The following is a 27766-nucleotide window of genomic DNA, read 5'->3' as shown; positions in this document are numbered from 1 at the left end:
AGAAAGAGAAACGGAGCTGGAGGAATCAGGCTCCCTGACTTCAGACTATACTACAAAGCTATAGTAATCAAGGCAATATGGTACTGGCACAGAAACAGAAATATAGATCAATGGAACAGGACAGAAAGCCCAGAGATAAACCCACGCACATATGGTCACCTTATTTTTGATAAAGGAGGCAAGAATATACAATGGAGAAAAGACAGCCTCTTCAATAAGTGGTGCTGGGAAAACTGGACAGCTACATATAAAAGAATGAAATTAGAACACTCCCTAACACCATACACAAAAATAAACTCAAAAGTGGTTTAAAGACCTAAATGTAAGGCCAGACACTATAAAACTCTTAGAGGAAAACATAGGCAGAACACTCTATGACATAAATCCCAGCAAGATCCTTTTTGACCCACTTCTTACAGAAATGGAAATAAAAACAAAAATAAACAAATGGGACCTAATGGAACTTAAAAGCTTTTGCACAGCAAAGGAAACCATATACAAGACGAAAAGACAACCCTCAGAATGGGAGAAGATATTTGCAAATGAAGTAACTGAGCAACGATTAATCTCCAAAACATATAAACAGTTCATGCAGCTGAATACCAAGAAACCAAACAACCCAGTCCAAAAATGGGCAGAAGACCTAAATAGACATTTCTCCAAAGAAGATATACAGATTGCCAACAAACACATGAAAGGATGCTCAACATCACTAATCATTAGAGAAATGCAAATCAAAACTACAATGAGGTATCACCTCATACCAGTCAGAATGGCCATCATCAAAAAATCTACAATTAATGCTGGAGAGGGTGTGGAGAAAAGGGACCCCTCTTGCACTGTTGGTGGGAATGTAAATTGATACAGCCACTAGGGAGAACAGTATGGAGGTTCCTTAAAAAATTAAAAATAGAACTACCATATGACCCAGCCATCCCACTACTGGGCATATACCCTGAGAAAACCATAATTCAAAAAGAGTCATGTACGACAATGTTCATTGTAGCTCTATTTACAAATGCCAGGACATTGAAGCAACCTAAGTATCCATCAACAGATGAATGGATAAAGAAATGTGGCACATGTATACAATGGAATATTACTCAGCCATAAAAAGAAACGATATTGAGTTATTTGTAGTGAGGTGGATGGACCTAGAGACTGTCATACAGAGAGAAATAAGTCAGAAAGAGAAAAACAAATACTGTATTCTAACACATATATATGGAATCTAAAAAAATATATTTATATATATGGTTCTGAAGAACCTAGGGGCAGAACAGGAATAAAGACGCAGACATAGAGAATGGACTTGAGGACATTGGGAGGGGGAAAGGTAAGCTGGGATGAAATGAGAGAGTGGCATAGACATATATACATTACCAAATGAAAAATAGATAGCTAGTGGGAGCAGCTGCATAGCACAGGGAGATCAGCTAAGTGCTTTGTTTTCACCTAGATGGGTGGAATAGGGAGGGTGGGAGGGAAGCCCAAGAGAGAGGAGATATGGGGATATATGTTTAGTATAGCTGATTCACTTTGTTATACAGCAGAAACTAACCCACAATTGTAAAGCATTTATACCCCAATAAAGACATTAAAAAAAATTAAAAGATTAAAAAATAAAAAATAAGTAAATATTAGAAAATTTTTTAAAAAGCATCCTTCAATTCTTATTAAATAGGGTATTTTCATCAGGAATGGGTTTGATTTTTTTCAAATACCTTTTCTACATGTAAAAACAGTTTATAAAAGTTTCTCCTTAGATGTAGTAATATGGTCAATTACATAACAGATATCCTATTTCAGATTTAAGGACTCATATAGACTCAAGTGAGGGATGGAAAAAGATATTCATGCAAATGGAAACCAAAAGAAACTGGGGGTAGCTATACTTATGTCAGACAAAATAGGCTTTGAGCCAAAAATGATAATAAGAGAAAAGGAAAGTCATTATATAATGATGAAGGGATCAATCAGTCAAGAAGGTGTAACAATCATAAATAAATACTTACCCAACATTAGAGCACCTAAAAATATTAAGCAAATACTAACAGATATGAAGGGTGAAATAGAGAACAATACAATATTTGTAGGGGGCTTCAATACCCTACTGTCAACAATGGATAGTTCATCCAGACAGAAAATCGACATAGAAATGATGGACTTGAACCATACATTAGATCAAATGGACCTAAGAGATATCTCTAGAACATTTCATTGAACAACAGTGGAATACACATTCTCTCAAGTTCACATGGAACGTTCTCAATGGTAGATTATATGATAGGAGACAGTACAAGTCTTAACAAATCTAAGAAGATTAAAATCATTCCAAATATCTTTTCCAACCACAGTAGCATGAAACTAGAAATCAACAACATGAGGAAACCTGGGAGATCTACAAATATGTGGAATCTACACTCCTGAACAACCAATGGGTCAAAGTAATCAAAATAAAATCAAAGAATATCTCAAAACAAATGAAAATAGAGACACAAATAAATAGAATCTATGGGACAAGTGCAAAAGCAGTTCTGAGAGGGGAGTTTTTAGTGATAGGTGCATATATTGAGAAATAAGAAAGATTGCAAATAAACTAATTTTGCACCTCAAGGAACTAGAAAAAAAGGGGAAATTCAGCTCAAATTAGTAAAAGGGTGGAAATAATAAAGATCAGAGTGGAAATAAATGAGATGGTGACCAGAAAAAAAAAAAAAAAGAAAGAAAGAAAACAAGAATGACACTAAGAGCTAGTTTTTTGAAACAATAAACAAAATTGACTAAACTCTAGTGAGACTAAGGGGCAAAAAAGACTCAAATAAATAAAATCAGATATTAAAGAGGAGAAATAATAACTGACACTACAGATATACATAGGATCATAAGAAACTATTGTGAACAGTTATACATCAACAAATTAGATAACCTAAAAGAAAAAGATAATTTACAGAATCATACAACCTACCAAGACTAAACCAGGAAGAAATAGCAAGGTGGAACAAACCAATAAAGAGGTTGAATCAGTAAAGTCTCCCAACATGAAAACCCCATGATCACATGGTCTCATGGGCAAGTTCTACCAAACATTTAAAGAATAATTAATGCCAATCCTTCTTAACCATTTCCCAAAAATTGAAAAGGAGAGAACACTTCCAAACTCATTCAGTGAGGCCATAATTATCCTGATACCAAAGCCAGATAAGGACACTACAAGAAAAATATAGATCAATATCCCTGATGAACATAGATGCAAAAATTCTCAATAAAATATTAGCAAACAAAATTCAAGAGCTCATTAAAAGGATTGTACACCATGACCAAGTGGGATTTATCCCTGGAATGCAAGGATGATTCAATACACGCAAATCAATAAATGCGATACACCATATTAATAGAATGAAAGATAAAAGTCATATGATCATTTCAACAGATGCAGAAAAAGCATTTGATAAAATACAACATCACTTCATGATAGAAATCCTTAATAGACTGGGTATAGAAAGAGCATACTGCAACATAAAAAGGCCACATATGACAAACACACAGCTAACATTATACTCAGATTGAAAGCTTTTCCGCTAAGGTCAGGAACAAGACAAGGGTGCGCATTCTCTCCACTCTTATTCAACATAGTTCTAGTCGAGCAATTAGGTAAGGCAAAGAAATAAAAGGCATCTAAATCAGAAATGATTAAGTAAAATTATTGCTATTTGCTGATGATATGATCTCATATATTGAAAATCCCAAGGACTCAACTAAAAAACTGTTGGATCTAATCAATAAATTTACTAAAGTTGCAGGATATAAAGTCAATACACAGAAATCAGTTTTTCTATACACTAATAATGAAACATCTGAAGAAGATGATCCCATTCACAATAGCATCCAAAACAATAAAATACCTAGGAATAAGTTTAACTAAGGAAGTGAAAGATCTGTACAATGAAGACTATAAGACTTTGCTGAAAGAAATTGAAGGAGACACAAACAAATGGAAGGACACTGTGTTAATGGATTAGAAGTGTTAATATTGTTAAAATGTCCATGCTACTCAAAGCTATCTATAGATTCAATGCAATCTTTATCAAAATTCCAATGACATTTTTCACAGAAATAGAAAAAATATTCTAAAATTTGTGTGGAACCACAAAGGACCCTGAATAACCAAAGCAATAATGAGAAAGAAGAAACAATTGGAGACAATCACACTTCTGATTTCATACTATACTATAAAGCTACAGTAATTAAAACAGTATGGTACTGGCATAAAAATAGACATATAGAACATAGTAGGGAGCTCAGAATTAAACCTCCTCTATACAGTCTACTATATTTGATAAAGTAGCCACAAACATCCAGTGGGGAAAGAATAATCTCTTCAACAGATAGTGTAGGGAAAACTAGACAAGCACATGCAGAAAAATGAACTTGGATCTCTATCTTACACCACCCTCAAAAATTAACTCAAAATGGATTAAAGGCTTAAACATATGTCCTGACTGTGGATGAAACAGGGAAAGATCTCTTTGACATTTGTTGTGGCAATGATTTTTTTTTTTTGATATGATAAAAAAGTACAAACAACTAAAGAAAAATGTCAACAAGTGGGGTTAAATCAAAGTTAAAAGCTTCTGCACAGCAAAAGAAGCAATCAATAAAATGAAAAGGCAACCTACAGAATGGGAGGAAATTTTGCAAACCATGTATCAGATAAAAAAAATTTATAAAGAACTCATACAACCTGATAGCAAAAAACCAAACAATCCTATTTAAAAAAATGGTCAGAGAAACATTTTTAGATATTTTTCTAAAGTAGACATCAAATGGCCGACAGGTACATGAAAAGGTGCTCAATATCAATAATCATCAGAGAAATGCAAATCATAACCATGGTGAAATATCACCTCACACGTGTAAGAAAGGCTATCATCAGAAACTAACATGCCATTGTAAAGCAATTATACTCCAATAAAGATGTTTTTAAAAAAAAGACAAGCGATAACAAGTGTTGGTGAAGATGTAGAGAAAGGAGAACCCCTCTGTGCACTGCTGGTGGGATTGTAAGCTAGTTCAGCCACTATGAAGCATAGTATAGAGGCTACTCAAAAAAGTAGTACTACCATACAATCCAGCAATCCCACTTCTGAATATATAGCCAAAGAAAATGAAAACAGGTTATGGAAGAGACATATGCATTCCCATATTCATTGCAGCATTATTCACAATAGTCAAGCTATGGAAACAACCTAAATGTCCATCAGCAGGTAGAAAGAAGGATAAAGAAGATGTGGTATATATACACAAAGGAGTACTATTCAGCCATGATAAAAAGGAAACTCTGCCATTTGTAACAACGTGATGGACCTTCAGGACATTATGGTGAGATAAGTCAGACAGAAAAAGACAAACACTGTGTGATATGTCATATATGTAGAATCTAAAGAAACTGTAATCATAAAAGCAGAGAGTAGAATGGTGGTTACCATGGGCTAGGTGGGGAAAGATGTTGTTTAAGGGTACATACTTGCAACTAGTAAATAAATAAGACCTGGAGACCTAATACACAGTACAGTAATTATAGGCAGCAAAACAATATCATAAACATTGAACTTTTTAAGAGACTAAATTTTTTTTTTACTTTTATTGAAGTATAGTTGATTTACATTGTGTTACTTCCTGCTGTACAACAAAGTGACTCAATTATACATATATATATTCTTTCTCAGATTCTCTTACATTATGATTTATCACAAGATATTGAATATAGTTCCCTGTCTATACAGTAGGACCTTGTTTATCCATCCTATATGTAATAGTTTGCATCTGCTAATCCCAAACTCCCAATACTTCCCTTCCCCTCCCTCTGCCCCTTGGCAACCACAAGTCTGTTCTCTATGTCTGTGACTCGTTTCTCTTTCGTAGATATGTTCATTTGTGTTGTATTTTAGATTCCACATGTAAGTGATATCATATGGTATGTGCCTTTAAGAGACTAAATCTTAATTATTCCCAACACTAGAAGAAATGATACTTATGTGATGTGATAGTGGTGCTGGCTAATGCTACAATGGCAAACATACTGCTATATAAATGTATCGAATGAATATGCTGTATACCTTAAACTTACACTATGTTGTATGTCAAATATATCTCAATTAAAAAAATAAAAGGTTTTAAATTTCCCAGTGAAAGTCAATTTTGTTTTAACAAATTTGTTATTAATTTATATTTTTACTGCATTGCAATGTATGTTTTTGTTATTTGTACTTTGTGGAATTTATTGAAGCTCTCTTTGTGAACTAGCATATCACCAATTTTTGTGAATGTTCCATGTATATTATCAAAGTGGAGAGATTAAGAAATATACATTAAATATACATTACTGTTTTGTTTACGTCTTTTATATCCTCATGTTTTGTACACTTGACCTTGGTTTTTTCCTTCTTTTCTCACATCTCTTGAAGTTGCTGATCTACTATTGTCTTGTTTTGTACTATTGCTATTGAGAAATTTGATGCCAAACTGATTTTCTTTCCTTTGTGAGTGATTTGGTCATTTTGCTTGGAGGCCCAGAGGATTTTTTTTTTCTTTTTCTTTTTCTTTAGAAGCCTAACTAGAATATGTCTTGAAGTTGACCATTCTGAGTCAGTCTTATTAGATTTTTGTCCACTTATATTTTGAGTTTAAAAATTTCTGAATCAGCCTTCAAATGCTTGTTTAAGGATATTTAATTCAGGTTGGGGTGTTGACATCTTCTGCTTTGTTATTGTTTTGGGAGGGAGAATAGTCATGAGCTAAAAAGTTTTGATTTTTATGTTTTCTTCTTACAGTCACTTTGTATGGATATTATGCTGTTTACTCTTCATTTTGAGATGTTTTATTTTCCTGAACCAGAATAACTGTCACACGTACATAGAAGCATGGAAGTAAGGAGGTGAGGAGGTGAAGGTTTGGGTGGTATATGAGATTTCTTAATTCAAGAGCTTCCTCTTTTGTTTGTGAAGTACAGTTTCTTAAAAAAACTGCCCCCTTTTGGGGGGTGGGGGTGGTATATCTTCTGATTTTGTGATCCTCTTGTTTTTGAAGTACTTGTAATTTCCAGTTCTTGATTATTTTTCTTCATCACCAAATATCTGAAGGCTACTCTTTCCAAGTTACCACTTCTCCTCCAGACGTGGTGCTTTCCCAAGATTTCCACCTCTGTTCTTGAAGACTTTCAAGCTCCTTCGTTTTGATTTGTCAAATAATAATGCTGTAATCTACCATGTCTCATGCCTACCATGTCTCATTCCCATTTAGAGGGAGACATTCTCTTTTTGGGAGTTATCGTATCTGTTTTTCTACACCTAGGTCTGCTTTCCTTTCCTCTTTTCTGAACTGGCTTTTCTGAATTTGGTCATTTATTTACCTATTCTGGCATAATTTGAAGTTTGTAGTATTCTCTGTCTCATAGATGTGCTGTAAGCATGAGTTCTAAATGGTTTGACTTGCTCATTTTGTTACTCTGTATGGTCAGGAATATTTATGGAGAGATTCAGAATATACAATATTTATTTCCTTCGGATCTTTCCCTCTCCATCTTTTGTCTGTGAGTAATTTTACATAGTTGTCATCACAGGTCTCTTCAATTTTGCTTCTTTTTAACTTAACAATATTATTTTAATTTCCCCAATTTCTTTCATAATCCTGTAGATGCTATCTTGTTTGTGAATAGGCCCATCATATTTTGCCAAGTGGATATGTCATGCTATATTTGATTACTTTTCTATTGTTGGATGTTTACATTGGAAAAGGAAGGTTACAAGTGTGTTTGGCATGAATAAATTTAAGCTCAGGCCATTCTGAGGGATGAGCATTTGGCCCAGAATAAGCTTGTAATAAATCTTTATGGAATAAATGATTCAGAAGAAAAATAAAACTGACCAAAACTACCCAAATAGGAAGAAAGCTGAAGTGTCCTTTAAAATGTCCAGTTAAAATATGTAAATCTCATATTCTACAGGAATTTCGTTACCTATTTAGTACTTCACTTGGGGGGGCACACCAGAAATAAATGCTCTGGGAATGTCAGGTTGAATAAACTTTATAATTAAGTTAGGGTTTTGGTAGAGTCAAATGCAGCAACTGTGTCTAAGAGTGAAGGTTATGAAAAAGTGCTTCAATCTGAGGATAACTTTTATTCAGGGTGACTCCTGGGAATAAGTAACCGTGTGACCTTGTCATTTTGCTCCCTCTCCTTTGCATGGGTGGTGATGGTTAAACCAGGGAAATGAATGAGGCTTGCAGCTCTGGATGTGGTCAGTCTCCATAAATCATTTCTTCCATTGTCTGAATACATTTGGGCATCCACAGTAGTTTATTTCCAAAGTATAGAAAGAAGCAGAGGCCAAGGGTGTAATCTTGGAGCTATTTAAATAGAGTGGTTCTAGTCAAGACAAGCAGCTGTTCCCAATTATTAGTCCATATATTCTAGGTGCCAGGGAAAACCCACAAGAGTGTCACTAAATTGAATTTTAAAGTGACCTCCTGTTCAGATGAAAATCTCCTAGCTGTTGTTTTTTCCCCAAAGACTGATCTCCTATTGAATAAGCTAGCAACACTCTTGTTATGAATGAATCATTGCTACTGCCTATAGAGGAAATCTGAATTATTCCATAGGGCTTCCAAGGAACGTGAATTTACCTTCCAGGAGTCCTTTGTAAATGCCGTTAGGCTAGAAGCCTGAACACAGGACAAGTCAGAAATTGGCAAAAAGTGCAAACTCTAACGATGGTGGGGGTGGTTGTAGTATTTTAAACTTATGTGAGTTGTGTCAAAGCACGATTCCAAGAGGTGCCTGGAATCTTAACAGTCCCTGTAGGAACATGGGACTTGTGATCCATTTCTACTTAGGGAAACAGGTCTTCCTCTCTTTGGAGCTTATCACTGGTTATAGGAGCAACTTCTGCCAGAGCAGTCCCTAAAAAACATGAGCCGCCACAGACGACAGGGATCTCTTTCAACACAAAATCTTACCTTGGAATGCCTCAGTATCGCTTTTGCCTAGTTCCATAAACTCTAATACTAAAGAGCACAAGCTTTGGAATCACATTGCCTGGGTTTAAGTCTTGGTTTCATCACTTATTGTGTAGTGTGACCTTGGGCAAGTTCCTTAACCTTTTTTTTGTTTTTTTTATCCTCATTTTTGTATCTGTAGAATGGAGATAATAAACTTCCAACTTAATAGGATTGTTGTGATAATTTAGTGAGATTATCCATTTAGAGTGTTTGACAGCTATGGCCAATTTCCTCCTTCTCCTCTCCATTATCTTTGACTATTTTCATCCCTCTCAAGGGATATATACATGAAATTAAAACACTGCTTTCATTTATCTGACGCTGTGTATTGAAGTTATCCATGTGCGGAACAGGGACTACTTAAATTATCCAAGGCCACCTATTTTCTTTTCCTCTCTGTGCATGTGGAGAGATTACAGAGAGAAGTCTGAGCTGCTGTTTCACAATTCACAAAGCTAAAGATGTCCTTTGTTAGGCTAATGGAAATATCTCCTGAGGTCACTGGCCAAGGCAGAATGTCACCCCATACAGTTTTTGAAAGCGGCCTCAGGTCAGTGAAAAATTCCTCATTGTGAACATTTTCCCTTGGTGATTTTAAGAATTGAAGTTTGAGGAAAACACATTTGGTGAATGTTATTGTAAAACACAGTAGCAGTGTATATAATTCTATATGCCTCAGAGAGATATATCAATAGAATATTTATTTCACAAACATGAAAAAGGCCCATTTAATTAGTTGTCAGGGCTAGTGGCTTTATGTCTTAAAGTACATGTGAAAGCTCTTTGAACAGCAGCACAGAGAGTTTATTTAGTTGTTCTGTTTTACTGCAGTGAGGTGCCAAGTTGACTCCAGAGAAATCTTGCAATGTGGTGCCTACGAGTCTAAGTCCTAAATTGAATGCCTAGGCTGCTCTGTCCTTCCCATATCAAGAGTCAAAAAGCAACCTCAAGAGCAGCAGGCCTTTTATTTCACACAACTGAATTCTTAAGAGTTGATGTTTATGATTGTTTTTACATACAGTTTTTATGACTTCTTTTACGTCTACAAAGTTCCTAGATTATGTGTCCCTGAGTTCAGTATTTCCCCTTTATTCTCTCAGACCTAACTGTGTTTGATATGCTGCATTTGATATGCTATCTTTTATTATGCAGAGGCCCTTTGATCTCTGCAGAGGAAAGGCGCCATATAAATGCAGAAATCCATTATATTCGTACCGAAGAGTGGCTTTATGGGTGAAGTCCAGCTTAGTGATGCTGTTGGACGGAAGAGTGTATGAGGCTGTGGAGTGCCAACGCCAAAGTATATATTCAGATAAAGGAGCTTGTTGGAGAAGTTTATTTTTTAAGTATGCTTCTTAGTGAGGTAAACACACAAACCAAAAAAGTACACAGATCATAAGTGTTCAGGTTGATGAATTCAACACGGTGAATACATCCATGTAACCAGCACCCAGGTCAAGAGCTAGAACATTACATATCCCCGCATGCCCCTCTCATTCCCCATACCCCTACTGGTTACCTCCATTCTTTTTATCACCATAGGTTAGTTTTGCTTGATTTTAAACTTCACATAGATCAAATCACACAAAATGTACTCTGTAGGGTCTGGCTTCTTGTTCTCAGCATAGTATTATTAGCAAGATTCATCTATGCAATGATTCTTCAGTTCTTTTTACTGTATAATTTCATAGTGCGGCTTTTAATGTAGAAATATACCATTATTTACCCATTTTACTATTGAACGGCATTGAATTGCTTCCAATTTTTTGCTATTACGTGTAATGCTACTAAACATTCTTTCAGATGTCTTCGGATGAACATATGTGTGTATCTATGTTAGATGTGTACTTAGGAGTGGAATTCTTGGCTCATAAATCATACATGCATGTGCTTGGCTTTGGTAGATATTACCAAAGAATTTTCCTAAGTGGTTGTACCAATTTTCACTCCCTTAAGTGGTGTATAAGGGCTCTGGTTGCTCCACACTCTTACCGACATTGACTTCGTCAGTTTTTTAAATTTTAGCCATTCTGTTGGGTGTAAAGTGGCATCTCATTGTGTTTTTAATGTTCACTTCCCTGATAGCTAATAATGTTGGACACCTTTACATATGTTTATTCTTTTTTTGTGAAGTACCTGTTCAAGTTCTTTGTCTATCTTACTGTCAAGTTGCCTTTTTTATGGGTTTATGGGAATTTTAAAATTTATTCTGGTTATGAGTCCTTTGTCAGATATGATATATGTATTGCAACTATCTTCATCCATTCTGTGGCTTGGGTTTCACTTTTTTACTAGTGTCGTTTGATAACATCAGTTCTTAATTTTAATGTATTTCAATTTATATATTTTTTCTTAAAGGAAAAATTGTTTAATGGTTTTTTTGTCCTGTTAAGAAATCTTTTCCTATGGAGCTATTCTTCTATGTCTTTTTCCAGAAGAAAAAGGTTTGGATCTACAAACCATTTGGAATTGATTTTTTGTTTGTGGTTTAAGGTGCAGGTCAAGATACATGTTTTATTTTGTTTTTTTCCTATACAGAGTTGCAGTTCTCCAACATCATTTTTTTAAAAGTTCACACTTTCTCCACCAAAATTCACTTTTGAAACAAGTTCAAGGTTGAAATTCACAACAGGAAGATCACTCTCTTCTCATGCATAGGTTTTCAGACTGTTGTGCATAGGAATCATCATGAAATGTGTGTAAAACGTAGATTCCTAGGCTACATTCCCAGAGGTTCTGATTCACTGCAGCTGATTCTCATGCCTGGGGATGTGGCCCACACTCTGAGGACTGGTGTTTCACTCAGACCACCCTGAGCTAATCAGACCCTGCATCTCTCTGCCTCATTTATCCATGTATAGTAACCCTTGTAGGGGGTGGATGGACAGAGGGGGCTTCTGATGACAGCCACCTTTCCTGATGAAGTCATGAGGGACTCAGTGCTGTATGATGGGGAAAGATATGGCTGCCTTTGTGCCTCCTATAGATTTCTGTGGCAGGGAAGACCCAGTTAACGAGTCAATTTTTGGAAATTTTATTTATTCTACCAACTCTAATGTTTTATTTGATTATACTCTCTCCTTTCATTAGTCATTCATTAATGCCTATCAGTTAATGACCATTGGTTTGAATTTCACATGGGCATTCCACCAACTCCCTTGCCACCCACCCCACTCTCATACTCAACAAAGCTCATTGCAAAGCAAATCCTTTGAAACAATTTGCTTGTCTCCAGCAGGCTTAACCCAGTGGTCTTGTCCTTTCATTAGGATCCATCACGTTTGATTGGTCTTTATTGAACACCTACTAGTGGCCAAGCATTGTCTTAGAATCAACTCTTTATCCTCAAGGTTCTTAGAGTCCCTAGTGGTGGTGGGGATACTGACCAACTTCTTAACAAATGAGTGCAATGAAGAGTGATCTATACCACAGTCAGGGGCTGTGTGAGGTCACCCCTCCCTGGGGGAGGTCAGAGAAGCCTTTAGTTGTGGTGTTTGAGCTGGGTCTTCAAGACTGTGTAGGAATTCACCATGGGATAAGTGGGTGAGGGTATTTCGGAGGAAAAAGACATGAAACAACGTGGCATGGTTGAGGAACTGCATGTAATCCCCTGTATCCCAACCTCTTCAATAACTTGAAAGCCCATGGAAATTGGATGGCAGGAGCACTGTACCATTGACTTTAAAACAAGAGCCAATCCAAAGGCCAAACATAATTCCAATTTAAATTAGTGAAATTTGGGTTAATGTAGCATGTGAGCCACAGATGCCCATGGTCCAGGAGGTCAAAATCCATTTCCCTTCAAATCCATTTCCCTTCCATGTAGACCAGCATGGAAGGGGAGACCTTGACAATGAGTCTATTCCTCAGTTGCTTGGTGCCTGCTGCAGATTTTTCTGGCCTGTCAAGTGACACCACCCAGTGCTGAAGTGGGCTGCCATCCACCCTCACCCTGCTTTGCTGAAGACGTTCAAATAGTGGGGAGGGGAACATCCTTACTGACCCTTATAGGGGTGGATAGACAGAAGGGGCTTCTGATGACAACCACCTTTCCCGATGAAGTCATGAGGACCTCAGTGCTGATGATGGGGAAGGATGTGGCTGTTTTTGTATCATAGATAATAAAAAGGAGAAAATCTGCTATTTCGGTATAAAAATAATTCAAAGTCATAAATATCCCAAACTGAAAGCAAACTCCAGAAAGGCTAGTTTTGAAATTGGAGGTAATTAATTCCTCATGTAATGTGCTGAAATTCAACCCAGACATACCTTTTTTTGTTTCTTTCAGACAGTTTACAGTCCGGTGGAAAGTAAAACCATGCAATCCCTTGGTGTGGTACAGTTTTACTGTGTGTCTCTTTTTATTATTTTGCTCATTTTGATCATTTTTTACGTGAACGTGCATAAATGAATTCAGCTCCTCTTGCCCATGAGATTTATTTTACCCCGAGGATGTCTCTTCCCTCTATTGGGAATCAAATTGTTAGTGCATATCTTGATAAAAGAAAAAGATCTTCAGACTAGAGCGTTGAAGGTAAATGCTGACATATTTGAAATTTTGATATTTTTTTTTGTTCAAAGAAAAAAACTGCTGCTTCGTGAAATCAGACTTAAAGTCAGCAAAATAAGGTTCACATTCCATATCCAGGGAATTGTAAGCCTCCGTACTGCCCTGACCTTTCAGGGTCTTTTTAAACCCTCTTCTGCAGTCAAGTTGAAAATCTTTTTAATCCTAAATGTATTGTTCATATTCCCAACTCTGTACCTTTGCTTCGTTTATTCTCTGAGCCAGGCCTACCCTCACCACCACTTTCTTTTTGTCGGTGGAGATGTCCACTGAAACTCAGATACACAAAAGAAAGTACAGGGTTTTTTTTCTAGAACTATTCTGTACTCTGTAGGACTCTCCACCCTTCTAGATGAGACTGTGTACTTCTTAGAAGTACACAATCCACGTTAAGCCTTAGACCCAATCAATAATTTAAAGAATGTCTCTAATTAAACCTGTCTTTGGGAATGATGGCTCTAATTTCCTCTCTAATTTCCATCCCATGTCTCCTGCTGTCTTTAGAGTAGTTGGGTGTGTAGAGTGGAGGCTGCATTGCTCTCATGGGGTGGTCCCCCCATGGGCTGGTCCCCGGGTCTACATCCAGATGGTGCCTGGATCTACATGAGGGGCCCGAGTCCCTCCCTGGATCCAGCTACACTGTGGCTGCTGGCATCTGCAGGCAGCCATGCCCCTGTGTGTTTTGCTGGCCTCTTTCCCTGATGTCTGCAGCTGATAAATATGTCACCTTGTCTTTCTCATATTAGCCAATGATGATTGGCCCCTCTCTGTTGACGAGACCTTCCCTTGGTCCTGCACCTGCTTCCTGACTCAGCTGCTCTGCTTAGGCTGTGCCAGAAGGTCAGCGTGTGTCCTGTGAGGTCCTGGGGCAGCCCTAGTGGTTTTCAGCAGTGTCCAATCCCCTTGATCCAGACGGATCCTCTGGAGTAGACACCAGCCCTCTCCACCCGACTGCGTGCTCTTCCCTCTTTGCTCTCCTGGCTTGCCCCCAGTTGGCTGGAACCCTGCATCGCATTTTGCCCCTGATTTTCTCAAACAGGGAGGAAGGCAAGGGCCCCTTCTGCCCTTGGTGTTTCCCACAAATTACCTGGCAGTGCCTCCCAAACTCTCATCTGGATAATGTTTCAAGTAAAATGATTTCCTCTAGGAATTTCAGAGCTTGATCACTGCTTATAATTAATCTTTTAAACATATTTGGAGGCAAAAGATCAGTCACTTTTGGTAATGAGGTCTGGTGAATGAAGAACTGATTATCCCAAAAGGTAAATCTGTGTGTCCTATTACAGCTATTTGTTTATGTGTCTCCTCTGGACAATGTCTCAATCATATCTGACTCCCCTTTGTCTGACATAGTGTCTGGCACTGCATAGATGTTCAACAAGATGATTTTGGAATTGAATTGGATTGTGAATTATTTTCAGTGAGTGGTCTATGCTTGGGTTGGCAAATACCAATACTCATTATTTTCTCAAAATTGTGTAAAGTTCTTTATTGATGTCCCCAGAGACAGAGGGGTCTTCTGATCCCTGAAGCCTGGCTCTGGTGTCGTTTTAACCCTCTAAACTCTCAGGTTTTCTAATAAAACTCCCTCATACAAGAGGCTGGAATTCCTGCCTTCATGAAGTACTGATACCCACATTTTACGGAATGCAAAAAAAGAAAGAAATAAAAAGTAGTCCCCCCAGAGTGTACTGGAGGTTTTTGATTTGTTTGAAAATATTTGGTGGGAGAGAGAGATGAGGGTTTATGATTTATGTACTTTCTGATTTCTTCTCCTCTTTTGTTGCGGATTTAATCTGATCACTTATAGTAAAAGTTCCAGAGAGCACTCCTAGGTGGAGAAATACCCAGTTTGAAAGCCAAGCCAAGGAGGTGTCTCGATGGTTTGAGCAGAAAGGTCCAGAGGCTCTGGGGAAATTAACTTTCTCCTGCTGGGTTATAAGGCTAGGTGGAGGAGACACCCTGGAGATATGGGAGTGTTGACTAACTAACTAATTCACAAATATTTGTCGTGTGTTATTTGTGTGACTGCCACTGTTTTAGGCACTGAGGAAGAATTATCTTTAGGGAGAATGAACTTTTGAAGGGATGAGGCAGCACAGGAAGACAAAGGGGGACTGCCATGGGGAAAGGACGGAATCAGCTCTGAAATGTTTGCCAAGAGGTCCACACAGACCACTGTCAGGGTGGCATTCTTGTGACATAGAAGGCAAGAGACAAAGTGCATTGGTATCACCATGCATGTATTAGCTAAATGTTTATTTCTACAGAGATTTTCTTCAGTTTTCGTCTCTGGCATTTTTTGTCGAGAGTATGTGCTCTTTTTATCCATCAGTTTCTTTTTGACTTGAGGTCATGGATGGTTTGCTTAGCATTTTGAAGTTCAATCCTAGATAGAAAACCAATATTGAAATTGGAAATGGATCTAGAAGGATCCTTTTGAATCATATGAGTTTTGTCACTTTTAAATTTGTGTTAGTTTCTAGTAAGGGAGATAAAGCATGATTTATCATCATCACTGGGATTCCAGACTAGGCTTGGACATTCAAAATAATGTTCAAAATTAATGAATTCCTTTCATAACAACACTGTCTTCATGACTCTGTTTATTTTAGGGGTATTTAATTTTTAAGAATGATATTTTTTCCTGACTTTATAGCACATTAAGTGCCTTTAAATATGAACACTTTTATTCTTTTTCAGCATAGTATTTCAAAGTTTATAGTAAGCTGAGTTTTTAAACTTCCAATTTTTGTACGCTTAAGCTTTTTATAACCATGGTGAAGAAAGAAAATATAAACAGTTGTGTTCAACTTTCTTCCTGTGTATTAGCATTAGTATAAGTTCCCACATCATTTCCGTTCAGAATTATAATTCTGATTAGAAAGTCATATATATAGTTTTATGAACATATTAGTACTTTTTGAGGAAGAAAATGGAAATAGTAAGATGGAAAGATAGGGGCAAAATGATCAGATCTTGCTCATGAAGCAAGAATGTAGGTGGTCTAATTTGCTTCCCTGTTGGTGCACTGATAAAAAGGAGTTGCTATTCATGAAACAGTAGATCTTTTGTATCCATTTCATCTTCATTATTTCAATTATCTAAATGCACATGGTAAATGACACTGATTCATGGGCTTGGTGTGGGCAGGAGTTCAAAGGCCTCATCAGCAAAAGACCCAGGAACTGAAATGGGACAGCCACCACCCTCACCCCACACTCATTTACTCTATAATAAATTAACTTCATCAGGCAACTTCATAACTTCTCTGGAGAGAAATGAGAAGATTCAATTGACATCATTATCTTCCTCGTTTGGCACTTGCTTTAAAGTGTGGTGAGGTTAGGGATTGGCTGGATGGAATAGAACTTGGTGCTAGCAAAGAGCTACTGTTGAAGGCAAGCAGAGTTTCAGTGAAAAGCATAAATCACAATCACTTGAAGGGGTAAGAAGTAGAATCAGTTTATTTCAGGGTGGAATGATATGGGAAGGCACTATGGAAGATTTTAGTTGCAAGTGTAGAGCCCTGAATCCCCCTTCCCGCACTGCTGCAGATTGGCATGGCTAGTCGTTCCCCTCCGTGGGTCTCAGAAGATAGGGTTTGGTTATTTGGTATCTGTTGCCAGCTCAGGAAGGAGTAGCAGTAGATGTGGTCCATGATGGGACGGTGTGATGAACTTAGAATCAAATTTTATTTCCTCCCCAAGGTTACCTAACCTCAGGGAACATCATGGGAGTCCTATGTGTTAAATGTTAATTCCGTTGGCACTTGGGACCAAAGTCATGTACTGATTGGTTGTGGGCCAGTCAGGTACTGGCCCCTCTCCTAACTTGGACTTCTTGTCCTTTGGGCCTCTTCCCTGTTCATAGGTGGGGATATAGAGTCCAGTATGCTCCACTCCCTAGAAACAACATGACGCAGTTTAACTATCAGCAAGCATCATCTCCCCTCGTGAGGGGTAGCATGGCAGAGTATAGATGTGCAACTGATACTGGCATCATTTGATTGCCTACCTTCTAACAGACTTGAAATTCTGCTAACTTTTTTTGCAAAAATTGTTAATATGACTTTACTAGCCAGACTGGCTGTTAAATTTCCTAGTTCAAAATTTTTTTTTTGCCTTCAGGGTTTTTCTCCATTTTGTTTTATTGGTGGTGTTTTGACTGAAATTATTTTGGCTGTATATAATACTCCTTGATGTTTTTAAAATCCTTGGAAATGATCTAATCTGAACACCCATCCACTGCCTGGGTCCTATACACAGCTCTGACAGTGAGATGCTCCAATCTGTTTGAAAAGCTCCAGTGAGAGGAATAGACTAACTCCTCAGGCGGTGCACTGCATTTTTTTAAAAAAAGATTTTATTTTTTAGAGTAGTTTTAGCATCAGAGCAAAATTGAATGAAAGGTACAGAGATTTCCCATATACTCTGCCTTCACAAATGCTTAGCCTCCCCCATCATCAACATGAACCTACAGTGACACATCATAATAATCCCAAATCCATAGTTTACCTTAGAGTTAACTCCTGGTGTTTACATTCAGTGGGTTTGGACAAAGGTATAGTAACACATATCCACTATTATAGTATCACACAGAGTATTTTCATTGCCCTAAAAATCCTCTGTGCTCAATCTATTCATTCCTCCATACTCTCTAGCCCCTGACAACCACTGATCTTTTTATTGTCACCAGTTTTGCCATTTCCAGAATATTATATAGTTGGAGTCATACTACTGTATGTAGCCTTTCAGATTGGTTTCTTTCACTTAGTAATTCTCAGTTAAGTTTCCTCCATGAGTTTTCATGACTTGATAGTTCATTTCTTTTTATTGATGAATAATATTCCAGTATCTGGATGTACCATAGTTTACTTATCCATTCACCTACTGAAGGGCATCTTGGATGCTTCCAAGTTTTGGTAATTATGAAGAAAGCTGCTATAAACATCCATATGCAGGTAGCTGGAAGAATTTAAGTTTGAATTTTAGCAGTTTCATTCCAGACTTTTTATTATTATTATTTTTCCTATTATTTTAAATCACAAAGCAATAAACCACAAGTCTGAAGTTTTGCCAAAAAATGTTTTGGCATCTTAAGCTTGTTTTTCTCAATAAAGTTATGAGATATTCTTTGCCAAAATAGACACTGGGGTTTGTTGTGAAAGTCGTTAAAATATAATTGAAGCCTACTGTGATTTTTGAGTCATTTGGAATTTTTTGCATTTTCCCCCCAGTGGTCTGGTTTTGAATTGAATTAACTAGAAACCAAGTTGCCGTCACCTATGTGATCTTGAAAAATACTTTTGAAAGAAATAACATTCTATATATCCTTTACAAATAGACCACAAAATGGGGTTAGTAATTTGATAATTTAATAGGAAAATTATTATACTTTATGTGACAGTTAATTTACTCTGGTTGTCCATTGGTAAGTAGGCAGGAAGAAATATAAAGGAGCAGAGGGGAAAAGTTATACCATGAGGTTCAGCTAATGACAGAGTGAGGTCAAATAGAAAGCTTTCAGTTCTATGCATGATCATCTTGTACTGCCTCCTTTTAAAAACAGACAAGGATGAACATCTAAATAAAAATCTATGAAAAGCAAAATCAAGAGGATATAGGAATATTGTATATTGATTCAAGTCTAACAAATACATAACCTGTCATTGGTGAGGAAAGGATTTTGGAATGGTTTTTAGAATTCATTTTAATATATGTTTCTATGAAGTTGGCTGCAGAAAACTTTTTCCTGTGGAATATGGTGTTAGAGGTGTACATTTTCAAAAGAGAAGGAAGGAAGTTGTCCCACTATGTAATAAAAATCAGTGTTGAGATTGAAGCAACTTTTATAAATCAGACATTTTAAGAGGATATATACTATACTTTTCTGGCTAATAGTCCGAACAGTCAGATATGTAGAAATGCAGGCTTGGAAACTGAAAATATTTTATAATCAATTACACCCTTCGGAAGCTAAATCTTTGGCTTGCCTGGTCTTTGATATGAGAAAGAATTGTGCTAAATTTAGTCTTTAAGGTAAATAAACAGCCCCCTGTGGGGTATTTCTAGCTTTTATCTGCCTTTTGGCTCTGATAAGTTTCATCTTGGACTCTGTTGGTGCAATTAGGATGTGTCTGCATTAGTCCCTAGGATTCATCCTTGCTTCCTTTTAAAGAATCCACTCATTTCTGTAATCTGAGGAATGGGTTTTTGAAGAATGAGTTTCTTCGTTTAAGCAGCGGTCACTGCGCAAAGAAAATGACTTCTCATATTTACTTGTATCCTTCCCTCTCTCACTTCCGGGAAATAGGGAAGAGTGGTAGAGTCTCACTGGTTCAACAAATATTTGTTGGGTGCCTATATGCTCTAGGCGCTGTGCGAGGCACTGTCACATTGTCCTTGTCTTCATGGAATTTTCTAGAAAATGTAAAAAACCTCTCCCAGATGGCCTACAAGGCTAAAAATATGCCTCTTCAAAACACCAAAATAGATATTATCAGTGTAAATGGCCCAATATTACAAACAGTGCCAGTTGATCCCCAGCTATTCTGTGCAGTTTGCTGATAGTAAACTAAAATTATTTATTTTGCCCTAGTCATGGTATAATTTACAAAACATATCTTTTACATGTGAGAAACTGGAGACAAAGTAATGGGGTTGATTAGTTCATAGCTGTTTGGGTAGGTGTTCACTCATGTTAGCTGCTGTCTCAAGACAGTGTCCGTGCCCACTGCAGGTGGCCGAGAGGTGGCGTTGGGTCTGTTCTCTGTCACCAGAGTCCACTTGGACTCTAGCTAGTGTAATCTGGTCCAGTAATAAAGGAGTCCAGTGATAAAGGATGGCAGAGATTTCTTCCATGATGTAGACTTATGGGTACTTCTGAATTAAGTCCCAGAGTCCTTAATATATTTTGGAGAAAGGTATATGAGCCAATCAATTAGATTAATTGTAAAAAGGATATAACAAGACCCATTTCATCAGTGGGTGTGAGTATGACCTGAAAGGACATATACCCAGGGCCTGGCTAGCATGCAGGTGGTTAGGCCTGAAGCTTATGCAATTTTGGGGGCCCTATAAGAAAAAATACAGAACTAAGAGTTTAAAACTAATTGATTTCACTAATTTATTTAATAAAAAAGAGAAAACGAGACAGAATGCTTTTCAAATTAATTCATTTCATATACTGTAAATGTAGCACAGTAATACATATTCCCTCATGGATTTAATCTGATTATAAAATATATATATATTAGACTAAAAAATATATAAATATATATATAAGAAGGAGGAAAATCTCAAATTAAAAATTAAAAAGCTGATAATTGTCACAAATATTACAACATCCAGAACAATAACATAATTTTTAAAATTAATTGACTGCTAGATCTCTGACCTTGTAACACTTTTTCTGTATCTTTGATCTGCATACTCTTTGGCTGTCTCTTCATATGACATGTTATGTTATACTTTTCTATAGAGAGAACAGAAAGATAATTTTGTCTTTCCTCTGACATGATTGATCAAATTAACTTTGTTTGTTAGTTTGTTTTGCTATTGATAGTTTTAAAAAGTACTTTAACTTCACAACTTACTATTGACACTGTGTCCTCCAAAGATAGAGTATTCGTTTTTCAGATAAGATGGGAAAAGCCCCATAAGCATGAGCTGTGAGACTTTGCCACTTTTCTACTGGAGACAGGAGCTACCAGCAGTTTTCACCTGATGTCCTGACTGATCTCCCACTGATTTTCATAGAACCCACTTCTGGTGGACGGTGTGGGTTTCTTGGCTGGGGAGATGTTGGCACTTTCTATACAAAAGTAATGTTTTTACTCAATCTGAACCCACGGTAGCTCTTTAAAAGAATGATTTTCCCTTTCTGATGATAAAAGCAACCCATGTATATGGAAGAAAATTTAGAAAGTACAGAAAATACAAAGAAAAAACATTCTGAAAACCATCACAACTGTTATGACTGATCAATGTTTAGTGTTCTTCCTTCTAATCATTTCCTGGTGTGTGTGTGTGTGTGTGTGTGTGTGTGTGTGTGTGTGTGTGTGTGTGTGTATTTAATTGGTATATTGTATAGCTTTCTATCTTTCCCATTCTCTGGTTTCATTTATCTATTATTATTTATTTTACTTATCATACTTTCCCTGTCATTAAATATTTTTTTGAAAACTACATTTTTTCATGACTATATGACATTCTATCCTATGACTATCATAATTTACAGCAGCATTTTTTTTTGTTAGACATTATATCCACACAGACACACCCCAGCATTCCCACTTCTATAAAGAATGTTGTAACAAACATCCTTGTATATAAATCTTTGACTATATTTCAATTCTTTCTTTAAAATAGATTCTCAGGATTGGAATAACTGGACTAAAAATGAACATTTAAGGTACTTGAATCCAAATTATCAAGTTACTTTCCAGGCCACAGTGTAATTTAAATTTTATTCCTAATGTCATCTTGATGGTTAAGAGGAAGAATCTAAGCCCTCAACATTCTAGTTTAATGAGAAAATCAGATCTCAATTGAAATAGTCATTATTGTATACAATGTATTAAACTGCCCTGCCAAGAACAAGTAATGGGTCTGAAGGTGACTTTAGACACTGCCGCATTTTACATGGGTCTGAATGGAAACCTACAGAAGTGGTTACTCACCTGAGGATGCACAGTGGGTCGGTGGTGTGGAGAACCAGCAGTGCTGATGTTATAACTTGAAATTTATAATACCGTACTTTCTATGTGATTTCCAACTTACCTAATTTGACCATGGTGACCTATAAGATAGACAAGGCAAGAGTTATGATGGCCATTTTACAAGTGAGAAAACTGAGGCCTCAAGAAATTGAGAGCCTTATGCATAACCCGATAGCTAGTTTGGTCAAGCTTGAATATTCTGTTCCACAGAGCCAGTGTTCCCAATCTTGGTGGTGCGTTAGAGTCACAGGACTCTATCTCAGACGAATTGATCAGAATTTGGGGTTAAAGACTGATCACTCGTATATTTTTAAATCTCTCCAAATGATTCCATTGTGTAGCCAGAGCTGAGAACACTGTCCTACATCGAGGATAGCATAAGGCTTCATCTCTCCTGCCTCCTCTGATCTTTTGGTTGTCTTACCTGGAGCCTAGTGTTAAGAAGGATTCTGAGACCTTCTTGTCTTAGCAAGAAACTGTGCATCATTATAATGTCTGCCATGAGTTGGGGCTGGGGATTGACATCACAAGTGCCCTTGCTATCCTGGCACTATACCATATTACCATTCCACTCATAGTTTCTAGAAAGTATATTCTCATTAAAGATATACAAAGATAAGGGCACAAACAAGAGTGTGTTAGAATGTAAAAGGCAAGCAGTCATAAAACGTCTAAAGCAAATTGCTGTGGCATTTTAAGTATTCAAAAATATTTTTCCAGCAGTGGTATCCCTCTGCCTGTGAAAGAAACATGGATTATAAACAGCATTGCCGTGAGTTAACCTTTTATTTTGCCAGGCTTGGAATTGATTCTGAAACCTTCCAAGGTGTATTCTAAACAAAATGGGAAAGTAAAGGAAGAAAGCTCAGTGTGGCTCTTTGGAGCTTGTGTTAGTTTGCTAGGGCTGCCGTAACAAAGTGCTACAGCCTGGACAGCTTACACAACAGAAATTTATTGTCTCACAATTCTAGAGGCTAGAAGCCCCAGATCAAGGCGTTGGCAGGATTGGTTTCTTCTGAGACCCCTCTCCTTGGCTTGCAGATAGCCACCTTCTTGCTGTGTTCTCACATGATCTTTCCTCTGTTAATGAAATCTTGGTGTCTCTTTGTGTGGTGAAATTTCCTCTTTTTATAGGGACATCAGTCAGATTGGATTAGGGCTCACCCTAACGGACTTATTTGAACTTAATCATCTCTTTAAAGGCCCTATCTCTAAAGAGAATCACATTCTGAGGTACTAGGGGTCAGGGCTTTAACGTATGCATTTTGGGGAGGCACAACTCAGCCCCTAACAGGGCTGATCCTTGCAAAGTGTTGAAAAGTAATACCTATCCTTGTTTATCAGGTGCTCAGGCTTTGGGTTGGAACAATCTCCACCAGAGGCAATTTTGCCTCTCAGGGGACATTTGGCAATGTCTGGAGACATTTTTGATTGTCATAACTAGAGTGAGAAGTTGCTAATGGCATCTAATGGGTAGAGACCGGAGATACTGTAAATATCAGACAATGCACAGGATAGCCCTTCAATGACAAAGAATTATCTGGTCCAAAATGTCAGTGGTGTTGAGGCTGAGAAATCCTGAGATACAGCGACCTCAATCTGAATCCTTCTTATGACACCTAATAGATGTGTGACCTTGTAACACACTCTGTCTTTATGAATATCCTCACCTGTAAAGTCCTCATCGTGGGTTAAATGAGATAATCTTTTACAGCTTTTAGCACATGGCCTGAGTCCTGGGAAGCTCTCAGCAACCTTTAAGTGCTTTATAGATTTCTCACCCACAGATGCCTCACTTGAGAGCTCAAGTTGGAATTAGAATTGGGAGGTATCCAGCATAAGGAAAGAGGAAGGGACATGCAAGGCACAGGTAGGTAATTGGGCCACAAGAAGGCAAAGGCCAGGACTTGCAGAAATATATTGAATTCCATATTTTCTTTGGATGTTTTCCAATTTCAAATATGTCTGCTTCACTAGACGAAATATGGCTTGAATTAGGGACAGCCCTTTCTCTGAATGTAAAAGGTTACATCATGCATTTCCAGTATCTGTGCAGCCTGCTTCTTCTTCCTTGAAATCATTTATAAAGAGGGTCATCGGGCACATCAGATTTCCTGCTCACAGTGTCAGGTCTAGAAAGCCTTGGAGGAGGAGGAGCAGGAGGGAGAGGCAGGAGAGTAGAAGCATTTCTTCAGAGGGGAGAACTGTTTGACACAAACCAATATCCTCAGAGTTTTCTGCTAATTAAAAAGTTATTAGAATGCATCGCTGTATTAGGACCTACACTGCATTTTACAGAAAGGTTTACCTGGGCGATAAAGTAGTAGATTTTTGCTCTTTCATTAGCTTCTCTCAACCCTGCTACACAAAGTGTGGTCCATGGGCCAGCAGCATGGTTCTTGGGGAAGTTTGTTAGAAACACAGAATCTCAGGCTCCACTCCTGAGGACCCAGTGAGGCCAAACCTGCATTGTAATAAGATCCCCAGGCGAGTCCTACTAGCATGAGAAGCCCTGCTCTAGTCTTCCTGTCACGACTTCCTCTTTCTTTTACTGGAATCTTGTCTTTCATCTTCTTTAATGGCTCCTTGGAGCTCTTGTAATTTGGTTTTTAATGGTGAGCCACTTCAAATCCTTTTTGGCCCTCAATGGAGTATAACTATTTAGTAAATGTAAACTGTCATCTGTCCTTCAAGCCAGGGTTTTGCATAGAACTTTTCTGTCGGAGAAGTCCAAGCACTTCCATGCGTATTAGAGAGAGTATTTTTGCAGCAGCTCTGTGCAAGAGAAAGAGGCAAGGTTAGTGGTTTTAACGCAGTTCCATCTTAAAGAGTCGCTACCGTTAGTTGAGTATATATTGTGTATCAGCCCTGTATATGAGAAGTCACTGAGTCCTCAAAGTCTACGTGGTGGCTGTTTTTATCTCCATTTTACAGGTTAGGAATGGAGGCTCAGAAAGGTTATTTTCCTTGAAGAAGGAACGTGGTGCCAAGCACTGGCTTCAAGGGCTTCATTAACTTCCTGTCACCACCACCAAGCTACCGCTAAAAATTAACCGAATAATAATATGTTGATAATTTGGCAGAAATTGCACATAATGAAGAAAATAGAGCATGCTAAACAAATCTGCTTTAAGACACCCGCCTCACACTGCCACCCCTTCCAGCTAGCTCATTGTCCCTACTGCCGTTCCAAGTGGAATTTTGAGAGTGACACTGCGCCGCAGGCCACTTAACTCCACCACGTTGTCCCAGGGGGTCTTCTGGAATCGAAGGAAGAAAAAGTTTTAAGTAGCCTGCCAAACACTTTAAATCAGGAAGGGTTTTGGAAATTTCCTACAGCATTGTGAGAGATTTCCAAAGGAAAGCCTCTCAACTGGCTATTCTACAGTTAACTTCCTATCCAGTTCCTATGAACAGAAGGAATTTGACCAGCTGTGCTGGATCAGGTTATTCTCCTTCCACACTGTCCCACAGTGTTTCAGATGAAGAAAGGAGGGAAGGTGTGCAATAGAGGAAGACTCTGCATTGCGTTGGCAATGAGGACTGGTATTTGAAGCATGATGCTGGCACGTAAGCTTATTCTCTTTCCATCCTGCTCTGAGGGTCCAGCATTAGTTTCTGTGACTAAAGAAGGACTGGGAAGAACTTGGATAGAATGAAGTCAAGAGTTCCAACAGCTGGGCTGGAGCAAGGAATTGCAGGGAGAGCAGGGCTATAGGGTTGCACAATCCCATTAGAATCCTGGCTTCGCAGCTCACTGGAAACCAGGTCTTGGGCAAATGAGTTCACCTCACTGAGCGTTTTCTTTGTGCATTCATAGTGTAGATAATTGTGCATCTCAGGATTTTTGTAATAAGGAAACTGGCACATAGTACAGGCTTAGTAAATGGTAGTTCTGATGACGATGGTGATGATGATGATGATGGGAACATGAAAGTCATCTGAATTAAGAAACATTAAAGGACTACGATGGTTCAGCCTTGAGGAGAGAATTGCCTTAGAAACAGTCTTCAAACAGTTTTCTTGCAGGGATGGTGCTGGCTTTTTCTGTGTTCTGATAGATCGAGCATGGAGATTATGGAGACCATCCATCTGAATGTGGTGAATAAGCAAATGTGCCTGGAAGTTAGGCAACCTGGGTCCAATCTGGGTCAACCACATCGTAGCTTCACAAATAATCAAATTGGCCAATCTCTCTGGATCTCTGTTTCCTTATCTGTAAAATGGGGTAACAGTACTAGGAAACCTGAAGGGTTTTTGTGAAGAATGTACTTAACACATTGCTGGGCACACAGTTTGATAGGTATATGCATTTATATTTAAATATAAGGCCATCTCTTCCAGATCTGATTAGAATGTGTGGAATGGCCTGTAGAAAGACTTTGCAGAGTCTCCGTTTGAGAAGGCATTTAGTCAACAAGGGAGGTTATCTTAATGTGGAATGGTTCAGAGGGATTCCTTCTTACCCTGAGACTCCTGGCTAGCCTCGTGCACTGTGGACACAGGAAGCCTTTCTCATGAGCCTGAACTGCAAGATTCATCAGTAGGACTGTTGCTAAAAAAACTGGTAATCTAATTTCTAACTTTCCTTCCTGCCATATTGCCAAAGGACTACAGAATTGTCATTATGGGCCAATCTGGGTAATTTCCCTGTACAATATTTAAATACTTTCAAGTCCATCTCTATTTTGATAGCATGTTATTTTTCCATGTTTTATCAACCTGTATGATCAGAGCTTCTTACGTGAGAAGCTTTAGGGTGGGCTCTTGCAAAACAACACTATGAACATGTATGTATCATGTGAATGGTGTGATTCTTTTCATTTTCCCCATTGTGTCTGACACAGGAACAGAAATAAGACCTGCATGATGGTGGTTTACTATTTTTCCTCTTTGCTCTTGTAGCTTATTACCCATCTGACATCGTGTTTTTGTTAGGGCCCAGTGGGGAGGTATTGTAATTTTCTTTAGTGCCTAGCAATTGAGGACTAGGCATTCTGATGGGAGGTTGGAGACACATGATCAGAAATAAGTGATTTCTGAAGCAAGTAACATCCTATTTTTCTGAAAATTGTTTGGGAATAAGAAACAAGAATAGGAGAATGCACAAAATATGATCTGTTATCTCAGATTGTTTCTAAAACAAACTGCTTTCCAAAAGTAAAGCTGAAATTTTTTTCTACCATGTAATTGCTCTGGGCTGCATAAATCCACTGGGTACTTTCAGCTGGGCTGGAGTGGCAGAAGTTTCGCAGTTTGTATAAGTTACAAGAAATACTGTCTTAATTTCTTTTTGGCATAAAGGCCAGTCATTCACTGATTTGTGAATAGACTCAATCATTCATTCAACAATATCTATTGAGCACCTATTGTGCAGAGGTGAATGCATCGTGGACCCTGCATTAAGGAGTTCATGC

General features: G+C 37.9%; 1 protein-coding gene across 5 annotated transcripts in view; it reads left to right on the top strand.

The window, feature by feature from the left end:
* The window catches only part of BBS9 (Bardet-Biedl syndrome 9), a 713234-nt gene that overhangs the window by 505891 nt on the left and 179577 nt on the right, over window positions 1–27766 (top strand). Inside the window, exon 27 of one of the 5 annotated variants that reach the window (XR_009504852.1) lies at window positions 6834–6898. The exons of the other annotated variants lie outside the window; for them this stretch is intronic. The gene's annotated coding sequence lies outside the window, so the exon portion shown is untranslated. Of the gene's footprint in view, window positions 1–6833; window positions 6899–27766 lie in introns of those variants that run through there. 5 annotated transcript variants of the gene reach the window in all.

Source organism: Balaenoptera ricei, chromosome 9 (assembly GCF_028023285.1).
Source record: "Balaenoptera ricei isolate mBalRic1 chromosome 9, mBalRic1.hap2, whole genome shotgun sequence".
Classification (NCBI taxonomy): domain Eukaryota; kingdom Metazoa; phylum Chordata; class Mammalia; order Artiodactyla; family Balaenopteridae; genus Balaenoptera; species Balaenoptera ricei.
This window is presented reverse-complemented; position numbering and strand designations above follow the sequence as displayed.